Here is a 9,578-nt window from a genome sequence, read left to right on the forward strand (position 1 = left end):
GATTCCATCTGTCCCCAGCTAAATAGTTATTGCTTTTATCTTCCCCTCATTCCTTTCTGCTGGGCTCAGAAGAAGGGAGAGGGAGGCAACGAATGATTAACACCACTTATCTCAGCGCTCTGCCTCTGTCTTGGTTAACCGTCAGCTTCTTTTAGACTAGCTTCCAGGTAAAACACTGCTGAACAGACAGAGAACCATAAAGTTGTTTGAGTCTCTGAAAACCATGAAAAATATTTTTAATCATTTTGGTTAGTACCAATGATGTCAGCAAAGCATTTGATGTTTCCAATGATATAAATTCAGATAAGATGGAATCAAAGAGTCTCAGAATTAGAAGAGAGACTTTCCAATGGGTGCCATTTGCATAAACAAGGGTATTCAGATTTTTCTTTTGAAGGAATTTTCAAAATCTTTCATGTGCTAACATACTGTAAATCTCTAAGAGAGAGAATGTAGCAATATTTCACAAACTTATAGCATTAATCCTTTTTTCCCTTCCACGGGTCTAATATTCCTTAGAACCCATTTTGTGAATTCTTAGAATCCCTTAGAATTCCATGTTCCTTAGAACCTGCAGAGGATTCAGGAAGCCTGTGCATAAGTATCTCCCACAGAGATTCTTCTGTGTTTGAGTGTCGTCACTGTTTAAGCACAAAGTGATGGGGGATTTCATATCTTATAGGACAATTCATTCAATTTAAAGTCAGCATGGATTTTTGTGAGTTTTTTTCACCTTATGTACTTGATTTGCATTATCTACAAGTCATGGAGTTAAATAGATTTATTGCTAGTTGCCTAATTGTACTGGTTAATGAATCAGTGTCTGGGAGGTGTGGTACCTCGCCAATGGGCTTAGATCTAGCCTTGTCATATTTTACACATTTTATCAAGAACTTAAAGCAGGGATTGACAAACTTTATTTGTAAAGGGCTAGAGAGGAAATATTTTAGGCTTTGCAGGTTATATGGTCTCTGTTGCAACTACTGGACTCTCCTGTTAGCACAAGCAGCCATAGACAATATGTAGACAAATGAACGTGGCTATACTCTAATAAAACTATCTATAAAGCAGGCAGCAGGCCAGGTTTGGGCCGTGGGCTATAGTTTGCCAACCCATGACTTAAATGAAGACAAAGAACATGGTTATCAGATGTGTAGATAACACAAAACTGTGAGGGATACTTGTTACTTTGATATGCTACAGCTCCAGATACACGTAAGATAGTAGCTCTCTTTATTATTATTGTCATTCCTACTACATGACTGAGTTTTCAAATTACCTTCAAAGGGTGAAAAATGGGCAAAATGCACAAGATTAAAATGTAAAAGTATAGATCTCTACTTTTTTTTTGAGAAGTAGATTGGAACATATAAAATATGAAAAAAACTTGTCATGAGAGAAGTTCATGTGACAAAATATGTGAGAAGTTACCAATTAAAATGGCAAATTAGACATATGTTTACTTGTGCATTTTGTCAAATTCATAATAAATTGGAGTACTATAAAAATTATATATATATATGTATATATATATATATATAAATACTCACAAGGGCAAAGAGAGTGGAAGAGAAGATAACTGGAAAGCTAGAAAGCAGGTGAATGGATGGTTACTCTTTTAGCACACTTAAGAAAGCTGAATCTCAGCTGAACAAACTCCTGGAAGCTAAGGGTTGGCAGCACCAAGTACCCCCGGAAGATGGCTGAAAGTGAGGCTAGAACATGAAAGACTTCATGAAAACATTTTCTTTTTCTCAAGATCATTCTTGTTTATTTATTTATTTGTTGTGAGGAAGATTGGCCCTGAGCTAACAGTTGTTGCCAATCTTTCTCTTTTTGCTTGAGGAAGACTGTCACTGAGCTAACAACTGTGCCAGTCTTCCTCTATTTTGTGGGATGTTGCCACAGCATGGCTTGACGACTGGAGTTAGGTCTGCACCTGGGATCTGAAGCTGCGAACCCCAAGCCCCAAAGCAGAGTACATGAACTTAACCACTACACCACTGGGCTGGTCTCCTATTTATTTAATTTTTAATTGGGGTAACAAGAAGCTGGTAGCTCCCCAATTCCCTTCCTGCTCTGGTAGAAAACTGGATATTAGTCTTTTGGGAAGGGTAAAATAATGGATCTCTGGCTGAACTGGATGACTCCTGGTGGAGTTGAAAGCTGGTTTGTTCTATTGAAAATTAAAAGACTATTCCAGAAGTGTCATCATCTGAATAACAGGGGAATCAGGAAGAAAGATGTATGAAAACAGAGGCGAGGAAATTATTAAATAAGTTCAAGACAATGTCCCAGAACGGAAGGACTCAAGTTTTCAAGTTGAAAGGGCTCACAGAGTATCCAGACTCAGTGATGAAATAGATCCATAGCAAGATATATTATTGTAGAATTTCATTGTACTGGGGACAAAGAAAAGATCAACACATTTTTTTCTGAGAGAAAATTATACATATGAAAATTCAAAAATCTGATTGATATCAGATTTTTCAATAGCAATAGGAAGACAGTGGGGCAATGCCTTCAAAATTCTGAGGGAAAATAATTCCAGTTTAGAATTCTATGTTTACAAAACCATCAATTACTTGAGAAGGTAGAATAAAGACATTTTTAGACACTCAAAATCTGAAAAAAAAAAATTGCTTTCCATGCATCCCTTTTTAGGAAGTTACAAAGGAGTGTATTCCACGAAAGTATGGGAGTAAACCAAGGAAGAGGTTGTGGGATCCGGGAAAGAGAAGATCAACAAAAGAGAGGCGTGGAAAGAATACCCAAGATGATAAAAATGTCCTGAGTGAAGCTTGCAGGTCCCATTAGAGACAGTCAGATGTTCTGGGAAAGAATTCTTTAAAAGGTGTGTTAAGCTGATAAATACAGAATATATTGGATGAATTGAGAGGAGGTTTAAACACCTGGGGAAGAGTTTGGGGTTTATACAATTGGGGGAGGTAAGAAGAGTGAAAACTGGGCAAATAAACAAACACAAACAATGATGAGCTCCAGGGAAAACAAAGACGTTTGCAGGACCACAGATACTCCATGACTCAGCTGTGATTATTGCACCCCCCATCCAGATGAGGTGCACACAAACCAAATATTTATAGCCAGAATTGTGCTTGGTAGGTTGTGAGGACAGGAACAGTCACGTGTGTAGTGTGGGCAAGGGTGTGTTAGTAAAAAAGAGATACATATTCACTTTCTGTAGCGGGAAGCCAACAGATAATGCTTAAAGCTATACAATGAAGCAATGAAAACCTGTTGTTCAGAATAGGAAGTCATACGTCAGCCGAAAGAGTTGAAACTGTTGCCTCTGGAGACAGGAAATAGAGAAAAGGAGGGGTATGAGACTGTTGCTTTTTTTAACAAGGCCTTGACAAGACTGCTTGAATCTTATGCTGTTGAATAACTTGGATTTAAAAGAACTAAATTAAAAAGATAAGGGTTACAGTCAGTCGATATCGTATTTCGCTTGACTCTCCCCATTTCTTTTTCACGCAGTGTCCTGTAGTTACTCCTACAAAGTATGTGCAAAACTTAGGCTGCACTGAAGAATGGACTCTGTGTAGGATGCAGGGGCCTGACCCCTGACATGTTTAGAGCATTAGGCCCATTCGTTTTTAGTACCATTTTTAATAATATTTCTATTACAAAATAGTACAATGCACAAATCCTTACAGAATAATCTAGAATCAGAGATGAAAAAGAGAGATAAATAAAAAGTAAACCATAATAAGCCTCTGAGAATTGCTGTTAGTATTTCATTAAAATCCTTTCCAGATTTTTTCAAAAAATGTAATCATTACAGATTTGTATTTTATTCTCTTATATTCAGCAAAAAATCATGAATATATTTTCATATCAATAGACACATATATCATAAATAACTCAATCAGGAATTGGAAGTGACCTTAACTTTGCAGATTTAATTTACCCTGGGTTTTTTTTTTCCCAATCATAATCATTATTACATTAAAAGTACATTGAGCTAAATCTTTGTGTATAGCCTTAATTATTTGCTTGGGACAATTATTTGGAAAGTGAATTCTTCAGTCAAAATGCATGCATGTACATTTTTAGAGTAATATGCAAATGGCACAAATGTGAAATATAACACACATTCAGAAAAGTAGACACAACATATATGCACAGTTAATGAAACTATAAGATGACTATCATGAAATCACCACTAGGATCAAGAAAGAGAACATTGCTGATGCTCCAAAATATCCCCAAAACTAGCCCTCCTTCCCTAATCACACCTCTGGTCTTTCTCAAGAGGTAAGCACTGGGGCCAGTTTGGTGGTGTAGTGGTTAAGTTCACGTTCTCCCCTTCAGTGGCCCAAGGCTTGCAGTTCGGATCCCTGGCATGGACCTACACACCACTAATCAAGCCATGATTTGGTGGCATCCCACATACAAAATAGAGGAAGCCTGGCATGATGTTAGCTCAGGGACAATCTTCCTCAAGCAAAAAGAGGGAGTTTGACAACAGGTATTTGCTTGGGGCTCATCTTCCTCAGCAAAAAAAAAAAAAAAAAAGAGGTAAGCACTTATCATGACTTTTATAATAATTATTAACTGCCTTCTCTTTATAGTTCTATCATCTATATATGCAGTCCTAAACAAGTTAGGTTTTGAATTCATGTAAGTGGAAATATACTATATTCTTTTGTGTCCTGATTATTTTACTAAATATTCTGTTTGTGAGTTTCAGCAGTATTTTTGCCTGTGACTGTAGGTCATTTATTTTTACTGAACTGTACAGTATTTTATTCTTTGAATAATTTTTCAAAAGAGGAACATTCAGAAAATAGAGAACATGCAGAAATTAATAAAAATGATAGTAAGATGCATGTAAACCATTTCACATGAAGAAACGGTAAAGTTTGAACTAAAATTAACCATTTGTGGTCAGAGGAGAGCTCTCTTCATATAGGTAAACTGCTGTTATAAAGAAAATGCATGAACTCATTCTACCCGATTCTAGATCACAGAATAAGGTCCTATAAAAACTATAGTGGGATTCCAGTTAAATATAAGAACAATGTTTCTAACAATTTAAGTGAGGTAACAAGAACTGTGCTGCTTTGGGGAGCATGATCCCATGTTCTGCAAGTGTTTGTGCAGAGGCCAAACGGTGGCTGGAGGATGGAAGTTACAGATGGGCCTCCTGCCTTGGGTGGAAGTTGGATTAGATGATTACTAAGGCCCAACTCAACTTGAAAATTCTTCTTTGTGATCTCTTCAGGTATTGGAGGTGACCTTAAAGACCCCATAATGCGATGTGCACAGAGAACCTATTATCCAAAGGATTGGTGAGCAGCTGTTTTCAATTTCCACTGTTGACAGACCAAAAAGGAAATGGCCTTTGGTTGTAGCGGTAGAAATGTCAGAGGAGAGGAAACGTGAACACAGAGTGTGATACAGTAGAATAATTGCTGGAGAATTTTAAAACATTGACACTTGCCTTACTCTAATGCTCTAGGCGCACAATGCCATTCAACATGTAGAGGCTGTGTACCATCAACTTGCAAAGATTTTTTTTTTTTTAATATTGACAGCCAATGTCCATGGCAACCTCCTAACAACCTGGTGTGGGGCTATCGCTCCACTTCCCATAAGATTCCAGTCACTGGAAACAGCTTGATACCCCATTAGAGTGAGATTGTTTATTTAGATGCAATATCCTTTCATTTAGGGAGCCCTGTCTCTCTCACAGATTAGGAAAGTGGAGTCCAGAAGAGTTAAGTGCTTTGTTTAAAGTCACACCTTCAGTAAACTGCCAGAAATGCCATACCATTTCTTCCTTGCCATATTGTTTTTGTCTCCCCATTCAGGGCTATGGACTAATATCTTGAGAATTCACAGATTTTGGAAAGGCAGCTGTTACTGAAAGCAAATTGCATCTCTCAAGCTCTTAATAAAATTTTGTGCAATCCCATTTTAATTGCTTTTTAAATTTTCCTTAGGAAAAATTCTATTTACATTCTTTCCATGTGCATTTGTGAATATCTTGAATGGAACAAAAGGTGAAAATTCAGAATGAAAATTTTTGCAAATTGTGATTATAGAATGTGAAGCTAGGAAGACTCTTAGACAACATCTAATTATAACCTTCTTCCATGGCTGAGAAAACAAAGGTTAATTCTTGGATCATTTCTTTGAGTATTTCCTAGAACAAATTCGTGCACTTCCTGCCACCACCAAATCGCATTCATTCATTCATTCATTCATTCAACAGCATAAATGGAGCACTCCTGTGTGCCCCTATTGCCAAAAATGATTTTGAGGACGCCGATTTCTTCTTCAGAATACATAAAATTGTTATAAATTCTTGAACTATTCATTAGGGTGATGTAACTATGACCAATTATACAGTTTAATTAATTTAGCTTATCTCTAGGAAATATATTTGTATCCCACCTAACTTACTATCTGTCTAAACTTGTATCATTGTGCTACATGTAAAATTGGAAGTAAAATTTAATCATATTGTTGAAATTATTTTTATAGAAAGTTTTATTGATAGTCAAAGAAAAAAAAGCCAGCAATTAATACATTAATATAAATTTCCTATCATTCAACTCAATTAATATATTTACAAATCATAAAGGGATGTCATACAAAGTAGTACACTCACTGATTAAAGCATCTTTTTATTAGAATTGTACCTAAATTCCTAGTTTCAATACATTTGTTGTTAATAACTAACATAGCTATTTAGTTGGAAAATACAGAATGTGAGTAACGAAATTAAAACACACAAAAGTTTTTAACTTCTGGTTAAGAAAACATTTTTTTCATGTTTACATTTTGAGGGTCAACATGAGTGCTTGGCAGAATTCTAAAGATGCCCCCAGGATTCCTGTTCTCTGGTTATTCAATCAAACGCTAATCTAGATACTGCTGTGAAGGGATTTTTCAGAAGGAATTAAGATTGCTAATCAACTAACCTTAAAATAGGGAGATGAGCCTGGATTATTGGGATGGGCCCAGTGTAATCCCGTGAGACCTTAAATGACAAAAAGGAAGGCAGAAGGGTCAGAGGGATGAGGCACAAAGGGAGGTCAGGGGATTCCAAGTGGGAGAGAGAAGAACGCTACCACCGTTGCTGGGTGTTAAGATGGAGGAAGAGAGCCCTGAGCTCAGGAGTGCCAGAGGCCTCTAGAAGCTGAGAAGGGACCCTTTGTTGCCAGCCAACAGGCAAACACCCACCTCAGTGCTACAGCTGCAAGGAACTGAATTCAGTCAACACCTGAGTGAACCTGGAAGCACAATCATCCTCACCGCCTCCCCAAAGTAACATAGCCCCTCTGACACCTTGATTTCTGCTTTGTGAAACCTGGAGCAGAAAACCCAGCTGAGCCTGCGCAGATTTCTGACCTACGAACTACGAGATAATAAATTTGTGTTGTTGAACTTTGTGGTGATTTGTTCTGATAGCAATAGAAAACTAATAAAAGATGAACAAAATATAACTGCTTTGTTACCATGTAAATAAAAAGAATCCATATACTGAAAGAAAAGTAAAAAACAAGAAAAAAGAAAAAAACCGAGAATGTGACATTTTCTGATACCCCTACATGTACGCAGCCGTTAGGACTGGTAACAGTACTTGTGGTTAGTCACAGCACTGAACTGCTAGGCACAGGCCAGGTCATCCTCAGCTTCTGTCCTAGGCTGTGGGAGACTGCGCCAGAATTTAATTGGTATGGTACTAAGTCTTAATACTCTGAAAACAAATTTGCATCTTATGAGGCTAAATAGGTTTAGATTTTCTACACATAAACACACACACACACACACACACACACCCTACAAGAATAAATTGTTAAGAATGGGGGTCTTTAGTAAACTTTTCATGATCCCATGGCTAATTTTGGTTTTCCAGGCAGGTCCCAAGTCCGTGACCTCGGGAAACTTACCTAACTTCTCTGTGCTTCAGTTTCTTCACTGGAAAAATGGGGAACAAAGTAGTACCTCCCTGAGGGATGCAATGAGAAAGACGTGAGTTAATATATCCGCAGTGCCTAGAACGGAGCCTGGCATGTGGTCAGCACCGAGTACCAGTGTGGGAATTCAAATGTGAAGAGTCAGTCTTTGTTCCTTATGGACAAGGCTGCTGGGATGTTTGCCACAAAGTATGGAAAAAGGAGAGAACAGTGAACTTTCAGAGTAGGGAAAGCTCAGGGAAGTTTTCCTGGAGGAAGTGGCATTTTAGCTGGACTTTCATGGAGGCAGGATTCTCTGAGAGAAGTGGGAGGGTCCAGTGAGAAGGACAGGCGGTCAGTTTGAGACACAAACAGACCTCTTGGCCTCCTAGAACTTGGCGGAGAGCCCACAAATTCTGATTTCACTTAACTTTGAGCAAGCAATTAACTCCAAAGCATGCTTTCTCAAAAACCTACATCAGGCTACCAAGCCTAATTTTGACTTGTTATGGCATTATGATTATTCAATGACAATAATGGAGCTTTAAGACATCTTTTAACACTTTCAATAGTTTTTACAGCTCACTAATTTTATTAGTCTAGAGAATTGCTTGCACCTGTTTCAACAGTCAAATTTACTTTTTGCTTTACTAAATTAACTCAATTCTGAGTAAAATTTTCACAGTGCTTATATTTTAAGAAGCAAACAGAAAAATTTAGTCAGTGTCTTCTGTACTATTGAAGCTATCTTGGAAATGTGTGTGGGAATGTTGTCATTAGTGCCCTAAGTGTGTTATTTCGTCTCCCACCTCTCCTGGCCCTGTGTAAGGGATCTGGGCGCTAGGTCACTTTGAAATCCTCTTGTTCTTCTTCGCATCGTGTCACAGATTGTGCCATTATTTCATTCCTGATTTATCAGGGTTTTTGGTTGAAGCCATAACATCTTAGATGTCTTAATGACTAATTTGTTTTTCACAATCCATGCCCTCTTTAAAACCTAAAATCATATTTAACTGGTTTCAGCTGAGCGTCTATTGACACAGAATGTGTCAAAGTGAATTATACTGCAGTTCCTTAATCCTCAGAATTCATATGAGATTAATGATAAAGATAGATGATGATGAAATTTATGAGCGGCTAATGGATTTTAATATCTTTTAAACACAAACATATATTAGGAATATATATTAGAACACAAGTGCCCTTGAGCTGGAACTTTTCTTGGAGATATGTGAATGCCTTTGTTTCTTTGTAATGCTGAGAATTCTGACAAAGAATCATTTTTTATTACCAAGTAGAACTGATGCTGTCAAATTATTATATTGATGACCCTAATTCAAAGCTTCAAAGTGCTTTCTAAATCAAGTGTTAACACCAAGATCCTAAGCGCACACTCGGAGACTGTGTTAGAAAGTGCTGTGACACAGTTCAGAGAGCAGTGTTGCCATTTTCCCTTCATTAAAATGTGCTAAAGTGGGCTGACAGCATGGGGCTCGGCTCAAAGCCACAGATTTTGGAAACTTTGGGGAAAAACAACACTACCATTAAAATTGTGTGCAGAAAGTTTAAATTCGTTGCTGCATCTTTAGAAGATATTTCTATCATTTACTGGTTTGATTTTGGATTTTTCCCTTTTAGTTTATAAGG

The 9,578-nt window shown here is 37.4% G+C and overlaps 1 long non-coding RNA gene across 1 annotated transcript; it reads left to right on the top strand.

Annotated features, from left to right (window-relative positions):
• The first annotated feature begins 593 nt into the window (after positions 1-593).
• Positions 594-5,941, top strand: LOC111775083 (uncharacterized). The gene is made up of 3 exons (XR_002810581.2): positions 594-718; positions 5,249-5,315; positions 5,838-5,941. It is a non-coding gene; the product is annotated as an uncharacterized lncRNA (long non-coding RNA).
• Positions 5,942-9,578: the final 3,637 nt, after the last annotated feature.

Source organism: Equus caballus, chromosome 9 (genome assembly GCF_041296265.1).
Source record: "Equus caballus isolate H_3958 breed thoroughbred chromosome 9, TB-T2T, whole genome shotgun sequence".
Lineage (NCBI taxonomy): Eukaryota > Metazoa > Chordata > Mammalia > Perissodactyla > Equidae > Equus > Equus caballus.